Raw genomic sequence first — 27464 nt, 5'->3', positions numbered from 1 at the left:
TGTGTCCTTCCTAAGTGCCCTCTTAGCACACTTTGCATCCTTTCTGCAAGTACCCAGCATATGCCAAGGCCAGTGTCTCTGAGTGGTAGGAGCATTGAGTGCAGAGCCTCACAAAGACATACCAGACCCTTGGTCAGGACTTGGGGTTGAGTGGAGTAGGGAGAGCGTTTATAGCCTGGATGGTCCACTCTAGAAAAAACCCTGCTGCCTCCAAAGGTGTCCCAGGTAACTTATGCCCAGAATATGACTGGTGAGTGTTGAGTTTAGGATTAAATATTTTCCCCTTAAAGTCTGAGGCAAAATCTGTGAATGAGCACAATACCTTTTCCTTGTAGATTTTTGAAGACTGTCTATCTTAGTTCTTGGCAAAGTCTTCAACAAGTGTTAGTTCCCTTCCTATTACATGCAAACAACCTTAGAAGAAGTGACATTTCACACTGTCCAGTTGAAATTAGATAACAAGCTGGAGAAATTTGTGAAGGTTATTGTATCAGGAGAGAACACAGAGGAAATGAAATGAGTCAATATTTGAAAAGCACATAGTTAGCACTAGAAAGTGTTCAATAAATAAACTATTACTGCTGCTATTATTATTATTAGGCACTAAGACACCATGCAGACAGGAACACTATTTCCCAAACACAGAAATTCTGATATTTTAAAGAAAAAATACATACTGTACATTTGCCCCTCGAATAAAACTTGAAAGTGCTCTTGGCTCGAGGTTTATTCCATTTAACACCTTTCAATAGGGCAACATCTGGATGTTCTCAGGCTTGGCAAGATGAGATGCTGAAATACAAATTCTGGAAATGCTGTGCATTAGGCACTCTTGTCTTTGCCTGTAATTGCCTTAAAGATATAAAAGAGCCTGATTGTAATAACTCCCCTAGTGAACTATTCTTCATTTCTATTCTGCAAGAGAAGATAGCAGGAAGTGGTATCGCTCTAAGGATATGAGTAAGGAAAGAGAGGAACTAATCTTAAATGCATGTGCCCGGCATCTCAAATAACTACTCAACAACAGTGTGAAAGGATTACCGGTGATCTCATATATATCCCTTAACCTATTAACTGGAATAATTGTTGCACTAAAAAAAAAAGCCCCCCAGTCTTCCAGGATGGGTGGCCCTAGGTCAGAAAGCATTTATTATTTATTTCCTAAAGTCCCGTTTCCCAGTGATAGGGATGGAAATTTGGCAGACGGGGTCTCCCCTTATCAAGCAAGTGAAATAGTTGTTTCATTTTTAATCTGGTTCCTTTGCCCTGACAGATAAATCTGAAGAGTGCTGTTAAGAATGTGATGAATTAGGCTCCTGGTGATGGCTGTAGGAAGGGAGAAAGATATGGCAGCCACGAGTCTGCAGGGTTTTCAGAATGAAACAGGGAGAGCCTGGCATTTCTGAGGTTGAAGCAAGGGGAAAAGTTTGTCTCAAATATGCCTTGAGTTCTTTCTCTGGACTTTCGTCTCTCATTTCGGGGAACATGTTAAAGATCTTTGGGCTGAGCTGGGGTGATGGGAAAACCCAAGCACCATTATGTCTGGGTTTTTACCCTCGGGTACCATGAAGCTTTGTAGGCAATGAAATGGGTGCTCTGTGTTGTGTCCAATAGCTCTAGCTGAGATGAGCTGCAGTAAACTAGGGTGAGTAGGGTATGTCTGAGTAAGCCCAGGTGTCATGTGGCCAAGTGCCATGTCCCACAAGAACACAGGCAAGCTGCAAATTAATCCTTATTGGGTCATCTGATCCATGGACACAGCCAAACTGTGTGATTAGAGTTTCCAAGTAGACTTTTGTTTTGGACCCAAAGACAATTTAGATTTAATGTTATATGTGATGAAAAGTCATTGCAGGTTTTTAGCATGAGTTCATATGATTTGATTTATATTTAGAACAAAAGTGGTGAACCAGGTAGGGTTCAGTCAGGAGATTGAAACCACAATATTAATTCGACCAGGGAAAACTAAATATTGCATAAAAATTATTGACTAGTTAATGGTATTACCTACTAAGAAGTATAAAGGGAACTCTCCAGAATACAGGAATAAGATGTAGGAAGCAGTCATTACTTATAGGGTTGAGCGAGAGCGTGCAAGGAAAGGACAAATTTGGAGGAAGTTTCTCTCTCAGCTGCCAAGGCTGTGATTCATCCAACGTGGGCCAGTAGGAGACAGAGGTTCACTGAGGTGATGCAGGCTGGGCTGATGAGTGGGGAGCCACCTGCTGTAGTGTGGGAAGAACTTGTGGAGGGTTTTTGACACCAGATCTCCTGCACACCGCTGGCAAGGGAGTTCTCGGCCCTTGGCAAAGAAGCAATGCACAACACTTTGTTGGAAGGAAAGCTCTGGAACAGGAAGAGAAGCCCCTTGCTCTTGAAGTCTCCCTCCGGCGCCATCTATTGACAAGGCCTGGCACTGTGCCCCTGGCAAAAGAAATATTTATTGGGTTCAGCTCCAGTATCTCCAAGCAGGGCACAGAAAGATATAATTGGGGCTTAGAAACAATAAATCAATATCTTGAACAGGTGAGAAGTAAAGGTTGGCTTGAAAAGGGGAGAGTAAGTCCTTCCTCTTCGGTGCTTTTAGGCTGGAGTGGATGGGGCGGTGGGGAAGGTAGGATAAGACGAGATTGCTGGGTGGATACACTGACCTTGATCCTGAAACATGGCTGAGAGAGTGGGGATGGCAGGGAGGGGATTCCAGTGGGACTTGCTGACAAGGTAGAATAGATACAACCCCAGGCGGATGAAATGGAGACATGCGAAAAGGAAGGAAAAGGGATGCCCCCAGGTTTGGTGGACTCCATAGCTGGCAAGGAGGGGAACAGGTTTGAGTTTGAAAGGAAGATGGGAAATTCTGTTTGGACATGTCAGTTTATGTGTGGTACCTGTAACATATCCTGACAAGATTCAGAATTTCCTGGAAAAAAAGCACAATGGATTCAAATATGTATTGGCACTATGTATTTCCACAACCACTGTAAAACTCACATGCAAAGAAAAGGAATGAGAAACAAGTTTCCACCTTAAGAAGAATTTAAACAAAAATCGCTTTGGGAAATACACTTTTTTCAAATTTATAAAAACTATACAAAATTTTAATTAAATCTTGGAGCTGTGTTACTTTTCTCCCCAAACATCCCTGAAGCAGCTTTAATTTAGAGTAAGGGTCAGCGTTAAAGTTTGGTGTGTGTGTGTGTATTTCTGTATGCTTTTGTTCATATGTAATTCCCAAGGGAGTAAAATTTCTATATTAAGCATTCTAGGAAATGTAATATTTTACTACTTAGCAATTTATTGTAGGTCAAAAGTTGGTTAGACAAACATGTATAGACTCAAAGGAAGGAGGGGGTTAATGGGCTGAGGAGACACACACACACTCTATGTATATTTATGTATATAATCTGCCTCTAGCATTCTTTTATTGTGTCATGCCTCATGGCACTTAATTATATTTGTATTTTGTGTCTTGTTTCCTGTATGTAAGTCTTGCTTCCTCTTCTGTGCTGTTTCTAAAGGTCAGGAAAGACACTACATGTTATTTATATTTTACAGTTTAATGTTAGGTTTTCAACAAAGACTTGATTTTTATCGCTCATCTAGTGCTTATTGAGCATTACTCTGAGCCAACACAGGCCTAGGTGATCCTTGGGATCAACATGAAAAATACACAATCCCTTCCCTTGAGGAGTTCATGATTTAAAGGGAAAAAACATTGAAAGAGCTCATTTTGATAAAATATTTTTAGGGCTTAATGTACCAATCTTTTCCTGGGCAGACCCTTCAGTTTTGAATGAGTCTTTGGACTAATGGCCAGTGAGTCTTTGGAATAATTTGGAATTGCTTTCAGAAGCACTTCATTGCTTTCATAAACACATCTATTCTTTACACCAAAATCTGTGAGTGGACGGAGTATCAGACACCATGCGGGCTGATCAAAACTCCAGGAGTGGTTGAATGCAAAAATCAAATGGATGTTCACATATGACATAGAATTAAACAGGAGGGATCAGAACAGCTTTATAAACTTGACAAGAACACTGGGAAGATAAACAAGTTAATATTTCATAAAACGCTTTGAAGATAGAAAGTGCTGACATAAGTGCTAATTATTATTATTAGCTCCACGACTTTTCCCTTCTCCCTTTACTGTTAGATCTATCATAAACCTTCTTAACTTCAAGGGAAATCATTTGTCTTTAGATGAGCATTTTTTATGAAGTCAAATGTTAATATATGCATTTATGGAAGTACCATTTCTTCCATTATTCTTTCTGTCCTCCCTAGAGAGCAGAGGTTGTGTCATTTATCTGTTCTCAAGACACCTAGCAATGCAATGCACATCTTGTCACTCTATAGTGCAATGCTGGCTTACCTTTAGAAGGAAAATGTACCTATAGAATCCCAGCTGTGACTACAAACCAGTTAGATTTTTAAAAAATCAGAACTTAGGTAACTAAAGAGATTTACATTTTAAAGTGGTCACCAGGGGAGGCTGTAGAGTCTACTGTACCAGAGATGCTGAAAAAACTCCAAGGATTTCGGTTCTTCTCATTTGGAATTGCTTCCAGAAGCACTTTTACAAACCATATTAAGAGCTAGTGTCATTGCTTTAGGTCACATATTCATTATGGAAAAGAGCATGAGAGACCAAAAGTGGGAAACATGCCCAAAGCGACCTTTCTGTATTGGTGTGTGTAAGGCTGAGAGTTAATGAACTTGAAACTCATTGCAATAATATGAAGCAAACAATACTAATGCTATACACACCCACATTAGCTTGAGTAAATTTCAAACACAAACATTGAAAGGCTTTAGAAAATTTTATTTTATTTATTTATTTTTATTTTTATTTATTTTTAAAAATTCTCACCCGAGGATATTTTTTCCATTGCTTTTCAGAGAGAGTGGAAGGGGAGAGAGAGAGAAACATCAATGTGAGAGAGACATATCCATTGGCTGCCCCCCGCACATGCGCCCACCAGGACCAGGGATGGAGCCTGCAACCGAGGTACGTGCCCTTGGCCCGAATCAACCCCAGGACCTTTCAGGCCGATGCTCTAACCACTGAGCAAAACCAGCTAGGGCTAGAAAATTTTAAATTTTAGATTGTGTGTTAAACTTGGTTGCTTGGGGTCAAAATCAAAACTATTCATAAAAGACTTTCACTAAAGAAGAAAAGGCAAACGGAAAAAAATAACACCAAACACACGCGCGCGCCCACACACACACACACACACACACACACACACTCCTCTCTTTTTCCAGTAGTTTCATCAAATACTCTGAAAAAACTACTGTGGACACCCCTCCCCCCTTCCCACACTTCCCTGCCCCCGGCTAGCTGACTTCTTCCATTCTTCTACCACATTTCTGGCACTGATAGCCAGAAATTTTTGGTTAGTTTCCACTGTTTTTTTTTTTCCTTTTTAATCAACCTGATTTTTTGCCAGGAAAGAGAGGAAAGAGAACTAGATAATGAGCAGCTGAAATATAGAGCTGGCTGAATAGTTATAGCCTTTTATTCCTTTCCCCATCTCATGATCTATTTAAGGCTTGAATTGGTTTGCTAAGGCTTCTGTAACAAAGTAACACAAACAGGTGGCTTGAACAACAGAAACTTATTGTTTCACAGTTCTAGAGGCTAGAAGTCCAAGATTAGGGTGTTGGCAGGGTTGGCTCTTATTGAAGGCTGTGAAGAAGAATCTGTTCCAGGCCTCTCTCCTAGCTTCTAGCGGTTTACTGTCAATCTTTGGTGTCCCTTAGCCTGTAGACACATCACCCTGATCTCTACCATAATGTTCATTTGGCATTCTTCCTGTGTACGTGCCTGTCTCCACATTTCCCTTTTCATAAGAATACCAGTCATATTGGTTAGAGTCCACTCTAAGGACCTCATATTAACTTGATTACTTCTGTAAAGACCCTGTCTCTAAATAAAGTTACATTCTGAGGCACTGGGAGTCAGGACTTCATATAAATTTGGAGGGGGGGGGGCACAGTCTAACTCCAAACAAGTCTAAACTGGAGCTGTACAGAGAAACGAGAAGGTGGGAAAACAGCAAGCATAACAGCCTGGTCTTTGGCACCATGGCTCATACAAACAAGAAGTCATTCCTCTCACTTTCACAAATTGGCAGACTTATAAGGATCTGGGATAATATGTCTTTATCATATTCATTTAAGTGAGATTTCCATAACACTTTACCTGTACCTACCTTTTGACACTCACAGTTTTCTGCCTTGTACTACGATTTCTTATGTACATAATTTATCTCCAATAAAACTGTAAACTCTTTGAAAGCAGTATCTAATTCATATTTATTACTATTTATTGACTTAGTATGTGCTTTATACATAATAGATACCCAATAAATTGTCACTGATCTATGAATGATCATCTAGGATTTATAGTTACAGAGTTCATAAAGTGTACAAACTCATTGTTAAGCACTGTATCAGTCAGGATAGTTAGGTTGTGCCGCAGAATCAAATAACTTCAAACTCTCACTGACTTGATACAACAAAGTTTAGTTGTTTGATCCACAAATTGTCCGCAGATCCAGGCAATTCTCCAAGATTATCTTATTAAATGCGGGAGCAAAGCATTCCAGGCAACTCAGCATGAGGCTCTTCCCAAATGCAAGGGGGTTAAGAAACATTGTCTTCCATGGGGTGGGGGGAGGGGTGTGTAGAAATGCTGCTGAACATTAGTAATGTCTCTTTAGGCACTTTCTTTCTGAAAAGTGTATCTTATATTAGTATTGTGTTTTATATAGTACTTATTAAGCCCTTACTATGTGCCAGGCAATGTTCTAAACACTTGTGGTCCAACAATGTAAAGACTACATTCCAGTGTGGGACAACGATAACAAAGGAATGATATATTTACATACAGTGATAAGTGCTATGGAGAAAATAAAACAGGCTAATATGACGGAGACTAAGTTCCCTGTGCCCTCAGCAGTAGTATGTTCTAAGAATCTTAGTCTTGTTTGGCTGGGCATGGTTCAGCGGTTGAGTGTCGACCTGGGATCCAGGCGATCGGGGTTCGATTCCCGGTCAGGGCACATGCCCGGGGTGCGGGCTCGATCAATGACTCTCTCATCATTGATATTTCTATCTCTCTCCCTCCCTCTCCTTTCCTTTCTCTGAGATCAATAAAGATATATTTTAAAAAGAAAAAAAAAGAATCTTAGTCTTCCTTTGGAAAGTTAGTATATGTTTTGATTTTTCATATAATTCAAAATGTAATAGTCATGTTTACTCTACATTATATTAATTGAAACCCTATTAAACAGAACCTTCAAACTTCTAGAAATTGGAGCTATTCACGCATTTTTAGCTATTAAAATCAAATAACAAGAAAATTAGGTCACACAAAATATTTATAAAAAGAAAATGATTTTTAAAAATGGAAACACTCTCTTGCTATATAGTAAACCACTCCAAAACTTAATGATTTAAAACAATAGTATTTATATATTTACTCATGATTCTGTAATTTGAGCAAAACTTGGTAGGGACAGCTCATCTATATTCCATATCTGTTGGGCTGAAATCCAAGATGTCTTATTAATTTTTAACTAATGACTTAGTTGGATGACTGTAATTGCTGAGGCTACCCAGGTTTCTCTATCTCTTTCTGCTCTCTCCGAGTGAATAGTTTGGGCTTCCTCACATTATGACAGCTGGGTTTCAAGATGGATCATTCCACAAGGGTAAGCCCAATACAGGTGCTTATTAAGGCTTTTCTTGCATCACACTTGCTAATGTCCCATTGACCAAAGCTAATCACATGGTCAAGCCCAGAGTCAATCTGGGGGGCAACTACACAAAGGCATGATTCACTAGGAGCTAACAAATTATTTGTCACTGTCTACTCTCTAAACTCTAATAATTCTCATTCTTCCTGTAGAGACAATACACTGCACCCTTTCTGAGATCCCCAAAGTCTCATTCCATTACAGCATCATCAAGGATTTCATCACATCCAGGGAGGATGAGGCTTCTTATTTGTGGGTGTTTTTAATCTGAATACGTGCCAAATGAATAGATAAGTTATCTTTCCCCTTCTGCCTACCACCACCAAAATATAGTGGTGGAGCAAGAACATAAAAACTGCAATAAAGGCACCCATTCAAAAAGGGGAAAGTGGAAGAAATATAGCAGTCATTAGTGTTACCAGACTAAAGGGGTCCCTTCACCTGCATACATCAAAGCCCAATCAAATGCAAACAGGAATTTGCAGCAAAGAAAGTAGAGGTTTTTTAATAGAGGAAATGGCGCCAAGTTCAGAGTCACAGGTAAGTTAGTGCTAAAAGACCTGTCTCCCCAACGGCATCCAGGGGATGGGGTAAAATTATTAATCATAGAGGCTAAATGAGTTGGAGTCATGGGCTCTGCTGATTGGTTAGGGCCAGGTAGGGAGCAGTTCATCCTTGTATCAGATCCTGATGTCAGCCGGGGCATTGTTCTGTCTGGTGTTGTGAGGGTGTGGTCCATCAGTATTTTGCTTTCATGGGCCTGAGGCTGAAACAAGACAGAAGTCAAGATGTTATCTTTAGCTTGAATGAAACTCTGTTTCTGTGGTCACCAGACCGGAGGCTTTGTTCTTAAGACAGTTTGATACTGATCAGAATCTGACGTCCGGAGGGCTTAATAATTAAGGAAGGGAGTGGATGAACAGAAAGGAGGAAAGGTCATGATAAAGAAATGAAGTTTCTGTACGGTTACACTAGTCCTTAGCAAACCTGAAATCTAGTCAGGTACATATTGCCAGTTTCTTGGTTAGGGGTAATTTTGATACCTGTTAGTGGTTCTCTATGGATCATGATTGAAACTGAGTCACATTTTTAGCCTTCATCCTGCTCATAGAAGGTTAAAAGCACTTTTCATTTTGAAATTCTAGTTTCATTTTGAAATGTCTCTCTGGTAATGTTTGTTGTAGTATAATTCTCTAAAAACCTTGTGAGTTTCTTATAAAGTTTACTATAGGCTCACCTCGTTGGGCATTAGCTTTTTCATACTCATAAAGTTCTTCAAGGCGGAGCCCTCTCTAATTTTGCCTGCAAGTCAGGGAGCTGTGGGATAGCACCTTACTGTCCTCACTACCCCTTCCTATTCTTAGAAGGCTTTTTTATCCCTCTAGCTGAGATAGTCTGTGAGTTTTGAGGATTCTTAGAAGTCCTTTTGTCTAGTCAAAAGTTTATGAGGCTGTTCCCTAAATTTTTCCAAGTTCTCATAAAAAAAATCCTTGATCTGATCTTTAATTTGGGATCCCCTTTTATTGGTAGTGCCCTAGATTAGCTGTTTTCCATGAGGCAATTTTTTACTTTAAGAATATTTCCCCAAGACACACTGAAGATGAGAATTTTATTTTTGAACCCTAAAGTCCTTTACATTTTCTCTAAATTCTTCTTGAAAACGGAACAGTTAATTCTTTAGCTCATCTTACTCTTTCCCTAGCTTATCTGAAGCAACTAAAAGATGTCAGGTGCTACTTCGAACATTCCGCATGGATCCTTAGCTGGATCCACAAGTTAATTAGTTATCCTTTCCATTTTCCATGTTACTGTAGGTGACATTTTTTTGCTAATTAAGCTGCACATACATAATTTGGGTTTTCTTCTTTCCAACTTCTAAAAGCCATTTCCTCACTGCCCTTCTAACCATCACTAAGAGCCTTCTTTAGGTTTTTCAGGCCTCTGCCCACTGCACAATTCCAAATGCCACATGTTTTAGTTTTTGGTGCAGCAGTACTCCATTTCTGGGCACCAGTTTCTAATTTTCAAGTTACCTCAAGGGACTGTGTTACTAATTGTTCTGCTAGTACATAACTCAGGCCCCCTTTTCTTCAGCTTTCAACAGCGATTGCTTCACTGCCCCTCCATTCTTTACTAAGACAGAAACACAAACAAAACCTCTTCCAAGTTATTTCCTTAGGGCAATAAGTACACATTTAATTTGATCCCCTATATCTTCTGAATCAACAGTTACAGCACTGAATAGCCGTAATTGCAGTTATTAAAATTTCTCAACTGCCAAAGATTCCATTTTCTTAGACTTAACAAAACTTGCAATATTTCCTTTCTCTTTCTTACTTTCTCTCCCTTTTCCTTCCCTCCTTCCTTCCTCCCTCCCTCCCCCTTCCTTCCTTCCTCCCTCCCTCCCTCCCTCCCTCCCTCCCTCCCTCCCTCCCTTCCTTCCTTCCTTCCTTCCTTCCTTCCTTCCTTCCTTCCTTCCTTCCTTCCTTCCTTCCTTCTTCCTTCTTTCCTCTTTCTTTCTCTTATATTAATTAATTAATTAATTCATAAAATGTTTACTGTTTCCTATGAGCCAGGTACATAGTATTTGGCATTAGGGTACTAAAATAAACAAAATGATGTGTTTGCTGGCATGAAGCTTATAGTCCAGAAAGAAAATTATTCTGTAGTTATCCTAAAACTAAAACAAACCAGAAGTCCCATTTGGTTATTTGATAGCCCAAGAGAAAATACCAAAGTGAAACCATTTTCTTTGATTCACCTCTCTCCACCTGCTGGTGAACTCCCCACCTTCGGAAATCTTCTCCCTGGAGTTCACTGTTCTTACATTTCTTCCTAGTAAGCCTTTGTCCTCTGGTTGGTTTGCCTCAGAAATGGCCTCAGGATCCATCCACAGTTTTACTGCCTTTCTATACACTAATACAAATATCTCTACCTTTGATTCCTCAAGGGCCTTGCTGTTGACTCAGGTTTCCCAAATTCAACTTCAGTAACATGATATTGAGTGATCATTGCTTTCCTGGGTAAAATAGTAACATTCAGATAGAAATTTTCTGCAGATGTAATGCCCAAGACAAAGAATGTCTAAAATTATGCCTGGGCTTATGATGGACATTTGTAGGAGTAAGTGGGCCTTTCAGGCTTCCATAAGTTGCTATGGCATGGTTTTTTTACCTCCTGAAATTCTCCCTGAGTCAGGCCATGAGCTGGAGAAGGCATGCTTTCAAGTGTGGGTAAAATCAGTAACTGTGCAATTAAATTTACCCCCCCCCCCTTTTTTCTCCTTCATACTAGAGAGGTTTGTGATGTAGGACTGGCTTCATACCTTTGCTTTGGAAAACACCTTATGGCTCCTCAAGTTGCTGAAGGAATCTGATCTGTGGAGTGGTATAATTTCTACCTTATAGGCACCATAATTTTGATTGCATGTGCAAATAACTTTGTGACCAGCATTTGTTTTTCATATTTACTTCAAATAAATCTATATTAATTTATCTCTTCTGAGTATTTAACATCTGAGAAAGGTTTCCAACCCCACCCTCCTTTTTCCCTAGTGCAATTTTCTTTTATGATTATTTATACCATAGTCTGCCACATCTGGCCTGGACATCAGAAGGGATGGTAAGACAGTGAATGTGACCCTCTTGCAGGGGTTTTAGCTCTTCACCCTCATTGGGGATTTTATCTCTCTGGGTTAAGTAGAGGTATCTGAACCCTACAAAGGCAGTTTAGCCATGGAAAGTGGTCCAGAGCCTGGCTCCCAGTGAGCAGATAGAGGACAGAACCTCCTGGAGTCCTGCTCTGCCTCTTGACACCTGTGGGACCTGTCAGGTTTGGAAACTGCTACATTTTTATAAACATGGAATGTTCTCAAGTGAAGGGAATGATGGCCAAGACTCACTTAACCTCTTCAAACAATAGTTTCTTAATGTACAAAATGCAGGTAAGGACATATGCCCAGCTTTCCCAAATATGTTGTATTTATGGTTCTGGACACCCTGGGAATGGAGGTGTTCATAGATTTTTTGAGAGCTTTTCTGCAAACCAAAACAAAAATATGTTCCTGCTGGGAGGGGAAGGCCCTAGCTGACTTTATAACTGTTTGAGTTGCTGTTGGTAGTCAAGTGAAGCTACTTTTCTGTGCTTCTGGAGAGCAAGATGAAATTCAGAGACAGAGAGACATTCCTTTGAATCTCTGTTGGTGATACTGTTGTAATTAACCTAGTTATTACTAACAGGAAAGGAGCAAAGGGGGGAGCCAGATATCACAGGCATGTCATTTGTGCAGCTTTGCCAGGAAGCTACAACTTTACTCTCCTCGGGGGTCCAACAAGAGGAGATAGACGCATGCCCAGTAAACTTGGGGTGACATAGGGAAGGTGCTTGCTGTCAGTCACACCTGGGGACAAAGATCATTGGCCAGAATGGGCTCGGCCACTGCAAGGGCTTGAAATTTGGCATATTTAATCCTTTGAACAAAAGAATTCACTCTTCTGGTTCCTCTTGTGTGCTCTTGTTTTCCTCTTGCTGCTCTTGGGACTCTTGGGGCTTGTGTGACTCTGGGCTTGTGGTACTCCCTTGTGTTCACTCACATGACTCACGGCCATGCAGACCCCACACACAATGGACTAATGGACTACAAGTAGGCTGATACTGAACTGGACCCGGCTCCAACATGGAAAGGAAAGTCTGGAGTCTGCCTCTGCTTCTAGCTTTACTGAAGGGATGTAATTCCATGGAAATAAATCTTTCTACCACAGCTCATCCTCCCAAAGGGGCTTCTGGAAATGCTTACTCCAGCTCTACCCCAAGAACCCCACTTCCACCAATGACATTGCTACCTGGCAGAATTTTGTTTTTCTTTTTTTGTAGGAATAAAAATAGAATCTAAAGGTGCTCCTTTTCTCTGGGGGTAGTTAGGTGTGAAACAGCTTAAAACCATCATCCAAACAGTTATGACAAAGCTACTTCTTTTTTCAGGGCAGGAAAGTATAATCCTATTATCTTTGTGTAGTTATCAGCACCACTTGAAATTCCAATTAGTGCAGCTAATCGCCATGGACTCCTCTGGCACTTAGCTGGCAAACAGCTAAGTCTAATTAATACTTTGGAGTGGTGGGTAAATGGCATTTGTTGTATTCCTCTAGACACATTTGCTAAGTAAAATTCTGATTTGGGGCTTGTTTCATTGCAAATGGGCAATTTATAAAAAGGAACAAAGAATTAATTCTGTATGAAACTAACAAAATAAGATCTTAAGAGATCTTGTCCAATCTGAGAAGAACTAGAGGTCCCAGAAAGAAGGTAGGCCAGTCACAGGCATATTTCTCATCTGTTTGTTGTTTAAAAAAAAAATAAATCTATAAAATAGGAGAGGCATTATTCATTTAAACTCAGATTTGTAAAGAGAACCATTTCCACTTGACTCATTAGCAATAATTCTCTGCTTAGAAACAGGATAAGTATTAATAACCCGGGTCTCTGGGCTTAATTCAAGTGGCTTAGAGCCAGTGGTCTATGGCAAATCCATTATAACTACCTGGGTGATCTCCAGGCAAAATAATACCTTCCCTGTGGGCACTGCTCATTTTAAATGGGAACTAGGGCTTGGCAATCTGTTCTTTCAGGCAGAAATTCTCTATTAACACTTACTCCCAATTTCAGAACCCACTACCTCCTGTCCAGTGAGGTAGTGGAGTTGATTGGGATGTGGGTCAGTTTCTCACTAGGAAGCAGAGCTTGACCACATGTCCAGTGTTGACCAATGTGCCCTATGTGTTCCTCACTCATAACTTAGTCAACCCATTGTGACTACTGAAAACTCCATTCTGATGGTCATTGCCCCCTTCCTCTTCCTGTCTGAAGAAAAGTGCTACGATATTAATATTGACCCAGGAGGGAAGGTCTGATTTTCTTTCAAGACTGTCTCTCTCCATAGGCCTGGTGGATTTCTATGCTGGTTTCCCAGAGTAAGTTGTTTATAATTAAACAATTGCTTTATTCTCTTCTCTTGAAAAAAGCTTGTATTTGCGGAGATCACTGGAGTTTCTAAACCAGAAAAGGCTGCAGAGAGCATAATGGACCACAAAGGATTTGCAAATTTCTTTGGTTTTGAGCTCAAGCCTTTGGCTGGGTGTTGGTCTGGGTAAAGGGGACACTTATTTTTTAAGTCAAGAATTCTGTGTTTAATTTTTGGGAATATGAAAAAGCCGACTGTTTACTTGGGAAGGGATTTGAAACCTTTTGTAGGTTTTTTGAGTTTTTTGGATAAAGGCAACCACACCGCCTTTCTTAGGTGAAGTAGCTCTGCCAGTAGCTCTCTCAGGAAAGAAGAACCACTCCCCAATGTGCAAGTATTATTCTGTATAATTATGGATATTTTTCCTTCCAAAAATATTTTTTTCTAGAAGTTGCTATTTCAGAGGCTTTCAATTCTGTGTGTCATTATCAAATAATCTTTTTTGTACTCGGGTGTTTATTATTGGATTGCAACAACGGTAAAGCTCTAGGGGGTTTTGTCTCCTTTGGTATGCTAATTATCCAGCTTCCTTTTGATCTTTTTCTAAACTAAAAAGGAGTGAAAAGCTATCTCGGTAGGGAATCTTGGTGCTGTACATTCATCCCCTCATCTTCATAATCTGAGGATCAGAGGAAGACAACAATTTCAGTGCTGAATAGGAGCTTCTAGAAGCTTTAGTTAGTGCTCACTGTTGCCAAGTAATCCTGCTGGCACTAGGAGGTGGGCACAGAGGAGGAAGACTAGAGGGCGAGAAGCACAAATATTTCATGTTGCCAAGTGAGCTCCCTCACTTTTACTTTTCCAAGCATTCAATCCAGGCAAATCCAGGTTGTTTTGCCTAATTTTTAACTTTTAGATTTCTTTCTCCTACTAATGTGTTTTTAGTGACAAAGACCGAATACTTAGTTTGTGGAAAATGGCCTGAATAATGGAAAAACATACATAGCTGAAAAAACCTGTTAGACCACAAAGCTGTCTTTCAAAAGACACAGTAAACTCAAATATGCAGAGTAATTGGGGGAAATGGTGTGGCTCTTATGGGTTGGATGCACATATTTGTATATTAGAATAAGTGTGAGAATGGATGGAAAAGAGAAGTTATTAGGTTTTTAGTTTGATCACTGATTGTTATTGTATAGTTATGAATATTCACCTTTTTATTAAGGTCTAAAGATTTAGGACAATATCTAGGAAGTTGAATGGGAAATTTCATCAGCAATATCATCACCTAACATATATTAAGAATGCACTGAGAGGGCAGCACTCATGTTGTAGGCAGCAGGAACAGCATTGGGTATTAGCCCGGTGGGGTCCGACTGGACCTGGGTTCAGCAACCTCAGTACTTGGGTTCTGGCTAGGAAAAAATTCAGAACCAAGACCCAAACTGCAAGATAACATTTATTTGGTAAATCACAGAGGTAGAAGAAGCAATTTGTAGCAGAATTGGGCTTGGGAAACAAGTTATAAAGGCAAAAAAGGGCCTTTGGCGATCGGGGTTTGATTCCCAGTCAGGGCACATGCCTGAGTTGCGGGCTTGATCAATGACTCTCTCATCATTGATGTTTCTATCTCTCTCTCTCCCTCTCCTTTCCTCTCTCTGAAATCAATAAAGATATATATTTTTTTTTTTTAAAAAAAGATCACCTCTCGTGAATAGAATAATTTATACTGAATAAAACTATTTTGAACTTTCTTTTAAATAAGTAAAATTTGAGTATAAATAATACAACAACTTTTGGGAGGTGTCATATCAGCCACCAGAGCTATTTAATTTTCCATTTAGAAGATACTTTAGAGATTGTTTGGTTCAACAGTCTTTATGTTATTGGTGGGGTGTCCTCTGTGTCCCCACCAGTTGCCCGTAGAAGTGGGCTTCTTGGAGTGCCAATGGAATAAGAATTTCTGGAGGCCCCCATGGGAGGATGATGTATTGTGGAATGTTTTATTTCTGTGAAATTAAACCTCTGAGTTTCCAGGGTCCATTCTCCCTCCATCCTGCCAAGGAAAAAAAGTTCCATTTTGTCTTCAGCAGAGCTAGAATTAAAGCCATTGCCCAGAATTTCCACTTCATATTTGCACAGGTCATTCCAGCATCTGGTTAGGTTAGCTTGCATCCCAGCTGCAGTCCATTGGGTGTAGGGTCTGCACGGCCACGAGCCATGTGACTTCTAGGGCCACATGGAGGCCTAGTGCAGGTCATGGAACAAGAGAGTGCAATGAAGCAGGATCAAAGCGAGAGGAGCAAGAGAGAGAGAATTATTTTGTCTGCGGATTTTAACCTTCTATGAGTTTGTGAGCTTGCAGTGCACTCCTTCTAGCCAATTATCTTTTTCCCAGGTTAGACTGACTCCACCCTAACTTTACTACACATGTCCTGCTTCCCCTTTGTTGGGCCCCTTCCCCCCCTGATCTGCAGGAAATGGACCAGTGGTTCCCTGAGGAATGTAAAGTTGCAGCTTCCTGGTGAAGCTGCCCAGATGACCATACTTATAATATCTGTCTTTCTCTTTGCTTCCTTCCTATTATTAATATTAACAATTAGCTAATTACAACAGTAACATTTAAACTTTATTGAACCTAAAAATCCTCAGTGGAATTATTAATAATGCAATTTTGGGTGCCTTGCCGTAGAGAGTCTGATTTATTATATTTAAGAAGAGACCCAGAAATCTACATTTTAAATAACATTGTCAGGTGATTCTGATGCAGAAAGTTGTCAACCATACTTGGAATTGCCATTCTTGGCTATGGAGATAGACACTGATGTTCAGTGACATGCTGAAATTTACTTTGCTATACGGAAGCTGGCGCAGAAGCAGAACTCTAGTTTCCTGGACTCCTAGGAGAGCCTTAGGAAGGAACTTTTTGATCTGAATCACAGTTTGGTACTTATAGGTTAAGTGGTATCAATCATTTTTAAAACCTTTATTTAAGTTTATGTTTCTCACTTGTAAAATCAGGGTAATACTAATTCCAAGCTCATAGTGTTGTGCCCATGTAACTTGCTTACTATATATAGGATCTGGCAGATAGTACTTTCTCAATAAACATTAGGTCTTATATTTTTACCCAAAAGACCCAATATTATTCTTTTCTTTGTAGCTATTTCCTTTCTTCTACTTGTCCCTTTTTATGGCTCCCCTCATTCTACCTCTTTTTTTATGGACATTTCTGCTTGGCATTCCTCCCCCATGACTTGGGTCACACCTTGGTTCCTGGTACTGCCACCAAACTAGAGAGTCATTGTTGAAAGGTAGCAATCAGCTATAATAACTGTCTGGAATCCTCCCTGAGAGGAACAGCTGGGTCTTTTCACATTTTGCCTTTATGCCCAATTAGCCCCTAACTACAGCCCTACTGGCTTGTTATTGTTGAAAAAAAGAAATCTTCAACTGTGAAACCAAAGTGTGCAGAGGTTGAAGGTATCAGCACAGAAATTCCTTCTTCATGCCAATGAGTGGAGGGCAAGGAGCAAGCTATGAGGAGGGGCAGCCAGGACAGCTGGTGGCAATGGCACTAGCCCACAGGCTCTTCAGACCTGGATCAGAAGCCAGAGGCACTAATGGTGATGCGGAAGGGAGAAAGACAGCATGAGGCGTCCATGCAAGGTGCCAATGAAGCACTTGTATCTCTTCCCCATCTGTTGTGCCACCCTATTCACCCTCCCATTTGCTCACAAATAAATAGGCAATGGGTGACCAAATGCTGCCTGAGCTACCTGATGTTGCTAATTACTATGGCGTTTAGAGCCAATTATCTCCACAAAAGCAAAACATCTTCATATAGCATTCCAAATGGATACTGTTTTGTCTGGGGCAGAGACAAATTGAACACTGTGGCTTAGATCAAGCTAAAAGGGCTCTTCTTGGGCACAGTTTTCAAAGGCCCATTTGTTGCCTTTTTTTTTTCCTTTTAATTTTTATTGTGCACAGATGCTATAATTACTAAAAGTGCAGGAAGCATGATTGGGGCGGGATAATTCTGTATAGATTTGTATGTGTCTTTTCATCTGAATATATATAAAAAAACTAAATATATATATAATATATATATTATATATATATATTTAGTGTTACAAATCAATCTGATCTTATTCTTAATTTGAACCCCATAAGTATTTTTCTACTTTTTCTCTCTTAATTTCAATATGGTTAAAGGATATCATGTAAATGTACTATGTAGAACCTCCATGTAACACAACTGTGCATATATTTATTCAAATAAATGTTGGCAATCTACTCAAAAACTTCACTTATTTGGTATAAATGATTGGACAAAAACCTTTAGGTTAACTCTGTTACCTTTAGTGTAAGTGAAATGATGCTTACATAAGACAAATGAGCTGTAAATCTGAAATAATTATCTGATTTTCTGGTCAAAACATTTCAACTAAGGGAAAAGGGAGGCTATGAATAATGCATATTTTCTGCTGCTCTGATTAGTGTCTTTGGACAATTGCTCAGCTCTTCCCTCTTTGTAGGTACAGGCTGAGTCATTGCTGTCCTCCCCAGTGTCACTATGGAAAGGAACAAAGAATAATTTATATGAAAGTTATGTCCATAATTTCAGTCTCTTCTGTAAATGAAGGAGGTTTTCACTCTGAAGCAAAGCACCTGGAGAAAAAAGATGCTGAGAAATGCATATCTGGGCTGTGGAAGCACCTGAATTTTCTTGGGCATACTTCTAATTTCCCTTTGTTTCTCTAGAGGAAAGCACCATAATATATCATGGGTTAGCCAAACACCCAAAGGTTAGCTAAAGCTAATATCAACGCCCATGCAATCACTCATTCCTTCACTCCAGTGCTAACTGTGGGCACTCAGTGGAAAGCAAGACACACAAGGACTCGCCCCTGTGGATTTCAAGCCCAGCTAAAGTGAATCCTGTGGAGAAACAAAGAGGGTCCCCTGGCCGGTGTGGCTCTTTGGTTTAATGTCGACCCATGAACCAGGAGGTCACAGTTCAATTCCCAGTCAGGACACATGCCCGGGCTGTGGGCTTGATCCCTAGAAGGGGGCGTACAGGGAGCAGATAGATGATTCTCTCTCATCACTGATGTTTCTCTCTCTCTCTCCCTCTCCCTTCCTCTCTCTGAAATCAATAAAAACATATTTTTTAAAAACCCCAAAGATGGTCTACTCATTAACTGGAGTAAGAGAAGCAACACCAAGATACTTCAGGTCCTAAGAAGTGCTGTTTTTAATAGTGCTAATTTTATGATTCCAGCTTACTTTTCTGAGACATAAAAATATCAAGGTTATTTCTCAAAGTGTCAAGACGTGCCAGCTAGCCAGAAATTTGGATTCCTCAAGCCCTTACCCGTGGTAGTATGTGCTAATATTGAATAAGACTTCAATTTATGGGACTTTTGTTGCTACGGATAATCCATCTGGTGACTGAGGTGAAACTTACTAGGTACCCCCTTTTCATCATGTGAACATGGGATAATACCTAGCTGCTCTGGAAGTAGTCTATTCACTGAGCTGCTTCTCCTGGTTAATTGGGAGTACATGTGGGGGGGAGGGGAGGAGGGAGAGAGGGATGGAGGGAGAGAGAGAGATAGTTGAATATGTGTGTGTGGGGGGGGTGTATGGGTCAACAAGTGCATGAAAGTGTTTGCACACCTGGATGTGAATGTGCACATGTGTGAGTGTATGTGAGTGGTATGTCTGCATGTGTGAATATGTGTATTCATTAAATAGGCCTCTACATACCCTGCAGGGGATTGAAAGACTCTTCTGGAGAAAGTTATTTAAATTATACAGCAGCTGAGTACTTCAAGTAAATAAGTACATACATAATGTAGTTTTAAAAAGAGGCTTATTGAAAAGAAAGACTTTTTTCAATAAATTCTAGGTTCCTATCTTACTATGAGGCAACATTTGGACAGTGTCCATGGTAATCTGTGTCGTGGTTCATGCAGCACTTATTTTAAATTGGTCCTTTTAAGTACAGCAGTGCGTGACTGCTCATAAACAGGACTGAGCAATTTCTGAGTGGGAGGCGATTCCTCAGATCCTTACCGATGTGATCTGTAAAACTGATGTGGGTGGATGACATTTCTGCTCAGGATAGGATTACAAAGCACGTGGGGGTATTTCAGGGTAAATATTTTCTTATTTTTTCTGATGAAAAAATGTGCCCATTGCTAAAATTCCTTTGGAAAATGAACCAGAAATGATAATTATTTTCTCTTATAAAAATTCTAATCTGCATCTGTTCCAACTGCTCTCAGAGGCTGTCACATTCAAGGCTGATTTCGTGAGTGCTGTGTTCTGATGTACTTCCCTGGTTTCACAGCACGTCTTCATGACACATAGTGAGCGGCCCTCTGTGACTTATCTAATTTAAGTATTTGGGGGCTTGATTTTTTGTTAGTCACTTAGACTTATTCAACATAATTTTTTAAGCAAATTTTGTATCACCTCTAATGACAGGACTTGGAGAGAAAAGAATGAACAATGTAGGGACTTCAGAGTGGAGGGGAAGCCTTTCTCTAAAAAAGAGGCTGGTTCAGTAAGAAGGGAGCAGAGAGGGAGAAAGAAAGGAATTCTTTCCGTGGTGTTAAGGGAAATGATTCATGAGCTGAGGCTTGAACAGGGGTATGAATTTGTCATGTGGCAGAATCTGGTTGGGAAAGTGGGAGAACATTCCAGGCAAAGGTCTGAATTTATAAAAATGAACCCAACTGCTGAATTTCCATCACGACTCAGGAACTGTTTATCATTTTTCTCCCTTCCCACTTGCTGTTCTAGTCTCTCCATTTTCCCTCTTGTCCTGTACCTGATTTTCTTCCAAAATCTTTTGAAGCAAGCACTTTGCTCAGTATAACAATATAAGATGCCTGGCCTAGCAAAGAGTAACTCTATTCTGTGCTGTTTGTTACACTGCCTTCCTTGTCTAGGAAAAGCTGATTTCCTGGTTTGGAATTTTTTCTTTAGTTAAAGACCAAAACAATACTTTGTATTCTCCAGAGCTACCCAACTTCTATGTAATAACCTGGGAAAGGAAAACCCTACATTCCCATAGAAAAGACAAATGTTTGGGCAACTCACAGTTCCAGCCAGAGCTTATTTCAGGCTATGGATTACTTCGGGGGGCTCACATGAAGCAAAGGCTAGTTTGAAATTGGTCTCCATGTGCTTTTTTGAAATTTTATTTCATCTTTTTGAATTGTGAGGCACAGGGGCTTTAGATAGTTCAAGATGGACAAACCTATAAAACCAAACCCAAACAAAAATACAAAAACAACCCCAAAAACGAAAAAGCACCTTGTCTAATATTGCAATAAACTTAGACCTTCTGTGTGTAGGAGCAGATGACAAAAGTGCTTCACTTGTGTTTTTTTAGTTTTAGTTAATTAATTAATTTTAATTTTTATAATTTATCTTTATTGTTGGAAGTATTATAGATGTATAAGTGCTCCACTTGCAAACAATACACGATTTATTGGAGTACGGTAATGAAGGCATCAACGAGGGGCCAGAGCAAACATTCTCCTGAAAACATCCATGACATTCTGCCGCATTTCATGCGAGGTGGGACTGTAAATCCGCAAAGGCCAGGAATCGGCTGCCCTTCTGGCTCATAGGAAATGTTTAAAGGCATCGGTTTGCACCAATCTTTGTCACAATGTTACACGGCTAACCAGGCTGAATTGTGACTTAGGTCCTGCATGTGTTCTTGATTTCTGTCTTGATTAATGTAGAGCCAAGGATTCGGCTAATGACCACTGAGATGAACTATTTTTGTACTAACACCTGCTTTGTCCTTTGCTTTGCTTAAATGATAGTCTCCTTTCGTCTAAGAGGTAATTTGTATATAGTATGAGAAGAGAATCCTGTCTATCCTTTTGCCTCTGGGAGCTTACATCATTTTCCTTCCATTTTGTCTAATTCCATACCATGCAGTGTAACCCAAGCATGACAAATGTGCTGTGGAGGCCCAGGGCTGATTAATATTATTTACTGTGGTGCTTCTTCTGGGCAATTGCTGCAGAACTAAGAGACATGAGACCTTACCTGGAAAGAGGCAATTGGGACCTCAGGTTTGTATTATGTTCCATATTTCTGATTTCTGCTTTGCTATCGTTAGAAGATTTTGTGATTGGGCTGACAACTCTGGTTAGTTCCACAAATATTTATCATATGCATGCACAGGCTTTGTATTGTTGTGGGGGCGGCAACTGGAGGTGGAGGACAGCATTGTGGGCCAAGATAAACAAGAATGGACCCTTTTTAAAAACAAAGACCCTAAATTTCTGAAGGGGGGAGGTTGATATGTGAACAAGAAGAAATGAAATGAGTTTTATAGTGGAAATATGAGCACAGCACTCTGGTAACCTGGGGGCGGGGGAAAGCTTTAGGAAAGCCAATTTCTCTTGAGCTGTAAAAATCCTTACAAACTGGAGCTCATTACTTCTAGCCTGATATATTCTCTGAAGCTGTGATATGAATAGATCCCACTCCATTTCAAATGCATATTTCAAAACTGCCTCTGATTTGGATTTTTGTGGCAATGTGTTTTATAGACTGAACTGGTTCTAAAGGCAGGTAGTACATAGATAAGTAGTTATAAAAAGCAAACTATTTAATTTCAGAAACCAGCTTTTTCAAGTCTTCTTTGTCTGGATAGCTTTATCTGGCACGCTGTCTTGAACATTAATATTTTGCGGCTCAGGAAGTTTCGATCATTCACTTCCTTTCTTATCACACATTGTGTTTTCTTAGGAATAAACTTCAGGGAACCTATGTATTCACTGTGAGTGTATGCAAAAATTTATCTGTGTACATTTTTCTTGGAAGAGAGTACCTTCTCATCAGACTCTAAAAAAGATCCATGAACCAGACAATGTAAAACTACTATGAGTTCTCTCGTCATGGTAGTTTTCTCAATATTTCAATACCAACTAAATGTTGATGACCCCAAAATCTGTATTGCTAGCCTAAACCTCCCCTGAGATTTATTCTTATATATCCAAATGCTTACCATCTATCTTTGCTTCTTTGGGTAAATAGCACAGCCCACCATTTCCAAAATTATCTTCCTGATCTTTCATTCTAAATCATGTGTGCATCTACACTGATGTCAGCAACAGTCACTCAGTCACCCAGGATAGAAAACAGAATCATTTAGCTAATTTTTACTTGTCGTTTAAGACAACTCAAATAACACTTGCTTCCAGGAGGCCCTCTTGACCACCCAAGACATGGTGGTTACTCTCGTGAGCTCCCATGGCACCCTGTGCACATCTCTATTTTTGCTCAGCCACATGTGAATGATCTGTTTATTTTTGTGTTTCCCTCATTAGTCTGTAAGCACTTTGAGGGAAGTGACCATTTCCCACTTGCTTTGAAAGTCAGCGCCAAGCCCAGAGTCAAACACTCAGTAAATGTTTAGGAGTCAATTAAGAGGAGAAATTAGGGGTCTTCAAAAAATAGGATGCACTTGGCTTCTCAAAATACAGATGCAGTGATATACAGTGGTAGGGGCTTGAAATATGCTGACTTCATGGCCCATGCACATGTAGAGGGAAGAATGCTCTGTCCCATATGGTCTGCTAGTATAAAATTATTTTTAAAGTCAGACCTAAATGCTAATTCTATGCCACTGGATAAGAGGGAGATGCTGACTGTGTAGTAACAGCTTATACTCTATGTGTCATTTCTAAACTTAAAAATCTTCCTCTCCAGAGAAGAAAGTGCTATTAAGTTAAATATTTAGGTTTTAAAAAAGTGTTTTAGAATCAAGTAACCAATAATCTATAGAATCTTGTGGTGAATTGTGATAGATACAAGTAGAAAATTCTGGAGGCTTCGCAAGTTCTGGTGGAAGTTTAAAAGACAATTATACCAATACTTTGTTCATTGTGTTTAAGATAAAAACACTTTTAAAATAGGGAGTAACTGAAAAGAGGGTAGCAAGTGCCCTTTAGTCCTTCACTTACCAGACATCTTTTTAAGCCATTGCAGTTAGGTTTTCTGTACTTTCTAACATATGAAAATTTTGCTTCCGCAAAATTCCCCTTCTCAGGGGTTAAGGGTGAGGGAGTGCCCCCCCCCCCAATCTATGCCATGTAAGATGTTTGCCATGTGGTGATTGCCAGAGAGGAGAACCTGGCATCTCATCCTGGTGTGTCACCATGGGAACAGAGCTGAGTGCAGAGAGAGTTCTAGGGAGATGCTGACCTGTGTCCTCTGGAGCCTGAAGCCAGAGACTTGGTCTTGACTCTAGCTTGGAAAATCCTAAAGGCAAGAGGCTATATGGAGATGTCCCTGAAGATGAGACCAATGGCAGAGACCACAGGAGGAGTCCCATACTTCCAGATTTTGGAAGGATAGAGGTGCAAGATTTCTCATGGGCTAAGTGGACATTGTGTGATAAAGGGCAAGCTCAGAGGAATCTTGGAAGGACTTTGTCTAAGAGGTGTGCTTGTCAGGGCAAGGTTTCCCCTACAAAGGGCTGACCGGGGAGTGCCACTGGGGCAGAGCGAGGTGAGTGGTATAGGAATGGTGTTGGAGTGTGTGTGTGTGTGTGTGTTTTAAGGTGGGTTCATTCTCAGCCCCAACCCCAATTGTTGAGGGGTAAGAAAAAAAATGTTTGCAATGGAACAAACAAGGAAATAAGGAATCCCTAAGTTAAAACTGAAAAAGTAAAAAACTCTGCATCACTGAAATTATCAGGCTATAACCTGTATTAATGCCATTGATGCCCTCCTACGTGTTCTTTCCACCTAATGAATCAATCTGCCAGTTGTTGTGATGGGGGCTATTGGTAACACACATCTGCTCTGTGCTGCTGAAAACTGCCCTTGGCCAAACAGGAGCCACCTCCTCCTGGAAGCTATGAATCTCCTCTTAGCTAAACCGAAAACATCTAGTAATTTATAGAAATGGTCAAATTTCTGCTGCTATTGGGACTGAATATTAAAACTATTGAAATAATTTTGGGGGGGATATCGGTTCCTGCCAAAAGTGAACTAAAATAATCTAGACAAAATGTAATTTATAAAAAGTCTATTTAGCCAAGATCTTGGACAAAAGCATGCAGAGAGGTAAATTTGATTTTCAGGGATGTTTTCCCCTTCAAGGTTCTTACCAGTTCCAAAGAAGCAGCAGAGGGGGTGAGAAATTGAAGAAAAATTGATGGCTGAAAGGTTGCGAAGTCAAATAGAGCTTCTAGTGATCTCATGGGCTAGGAGATAATAGCTGGAATTCAGGGCAGCTCAAGCAAGGAGACCCGGGCAAACCCTTGGTGTTTTATTTAGGACCCTAATGGCCTATAGCCTAGAAGTGAGGGTAGATCAGATAAACCAGCCTCCCAAAGGTGTGTCCAGATAGAAATCAGTTTATTCTCTGATGAGATTAAGATCATTTTTTCCTAGCCCATCAGAAACAAAAGTAAATGCTGTCTTGAAGAAGTTGACAGTACCCAGAGTTTCAAACTAATTCTTCAAATTTTCATATATGATAATCTGGAATTCAGTAAAAAATATTAGCAGGCAATGCCTGGAGACAAGCATATGCTGTTGAAAACTCAGAACAAAAGCACAACAGATACAGACTTGGAAGACATCCATATATTGAAGTTCTCTGGCATAAACTTAATAGACATGATGAAAATAAAAGGGAAGATGGAAAATGTAAGCAGATAATAACTTTAAAAATAATTAAATAGAAAATCTAGAAGTAACTATTAATAACTCAATAGATAGGTTTAATATCAGATTAAAAACTGCTATAGAGAGAATTAGTTAACTATTAGAAGATACTATAAGAGTAAAATGGGATATATTTTTTTTTTAAAAAAAAGATAAAGTGATTGGAACAGATCCATATTTAAAGGGTTGATGGCCAAGAATTTTCCAAAAATAATCAAAGTTACCAAGAGTCAAGGAGCACTACAAATTCCTAGTAAGATAAATATAAAAATACCAAACCTAGGCATATCATAACAAAACTGCCACAAACCTAGAAAAAGAGAGACCAAAAAAAAGGAGACAAAAGAAGACAAAAAGCCAAAATAAAACTTTGACATGTCTTCCCCCAACAATAGAAGCTAACTAACAGTAAAATTATTTATTCAAAGTTTTGAAAAATTTCTTTATTTACACAAGTTATTTTACTCAAAATTGTGGAAAAATAAATTGTTAGTATAGAATTATATCTCAGTAAAAATATCCCTTAAAAATAAAGCAAAATAAATAATTTTGGACTTAAAGAACTGAGATAATGTTGTTAGCTGGAGTGCACCATAGTAAATACTAAAGTAAGTTATTCTGAAAGGTGATTCCAGAGAGAAGCCTGTAGATACAAGGAAAAATGATAAGCAGTGTGAGGGATAAATCTATGGCCAGATCTAGATGAATATTGAAAGTATGTAATAATAATCTGTTTTGTGGGGTTTAAATATCTATGGGACAGACACATGACAAAAATAGGACAAAAGGCTAAAAAATGGATAAACGGTTATATTGCTCTAAGGTACTTGCATTATATCATCATGCAAGGACATTATGTCAGAGTCAAGGATGCATGTTTTATTCTAGGGCAGGGGTGGGGAATCTTTTTCTGCCAAGGGCCATTTGGATATTTATAATATCATTCACAGGCCCTACAAAATTATCAACTTAAAAATTAGCCTGCTATATTTGGTCAAACATTTAATTAACTCATCCCTAATGTGATGGCTGGAACTGCTTCTCTTTGGTGAGGCCTTGGCAGGGCCAGACCAAATGATTTCGTGGGATGTATACCGATGTTCCCTACCCCTGTTCTAGGGTACCCTTAAAAGAATAGCAAAAGTTTAATAAACAAAATAATAAAAGAGGAAATGGAATAATAAAAATATTTAATTAAAACAAAATGAGGCAAGAAATGAGAGCAAAAGAAACAAGGAACATGTGAGGGGAAGAATGTACAGCAAGATGGTAGATTTGAACTCATATATATCTGTAAGTACATTAAATGAAAAACTACTCCAATTAAAAGACAAATGTTGTCAAACTGGAGTTTTAAAAAACTTTATGCTACTTATAATAAACAAGTTAAAAATAAAGATGCAGATGGGTTGGCAGTGAAAGGATGACAAAGATATTCCTCATTAACATTAACCAAAAGGAAGCTGTCTTGCTAAACGAATCACAGGCCAAGCAGGCATTAAGGCAAGAAGAATTACTGGAGGAATAATTTACAATGATATAATGGTAAATCTGCCAGGAAGTAACACTGACAAATTTGTGTGGATATAGTAACAAAGTCTCAACATTTATAAAGTAACAACTGATAGAGCCAAAATGAAAAAAAAAGGCAAATCCACTATAGTTTTAGGTAATTCTAATTCCATTCCTCTTTCAGTGATTGATAGCATCAGCAGAGGACAATAATTAGTAAGGATATAGAAGAATTGAACATGCTTAACATCCTTGAGCCAACTGACACACAGAGAACATTGCATCCAACAACTTCAGCTCAGCCTAAAACAAGTCTCAACAAACTTCCAAATAGTAAATTCATCCAGATTATATTCTCAGACCACAGTGGAATTAAGCTAAAAAGCAATCGCAGAAAGGTAACTAGAAAAGTCTCCAAGTATTTGGAAATGAAGCAATATACTTCCAAGTAAAGAGAGGAAACCACAATGGAAATCAGAACATACTTAGGCTTTAGAACAAGAGCTA

Source organism: Miniopterus schreibersii (assembly GCF_964146895.1).
Source record: "Miniopterus schreibersii genome assembly, chromosome: 2".
Taxonomy (NCBI): domain Eukaryota; kingdom Metazoa; phylum Chordata; class Mammalia; order Chiroptera; family Miniopteridae; genus Miniopterus; species Miniopterus schreibersii.
The sequence above is the reverse complement of the archived record's forward strand: the minus strand, read 5'-3'. Positions refer to the sequence as shown.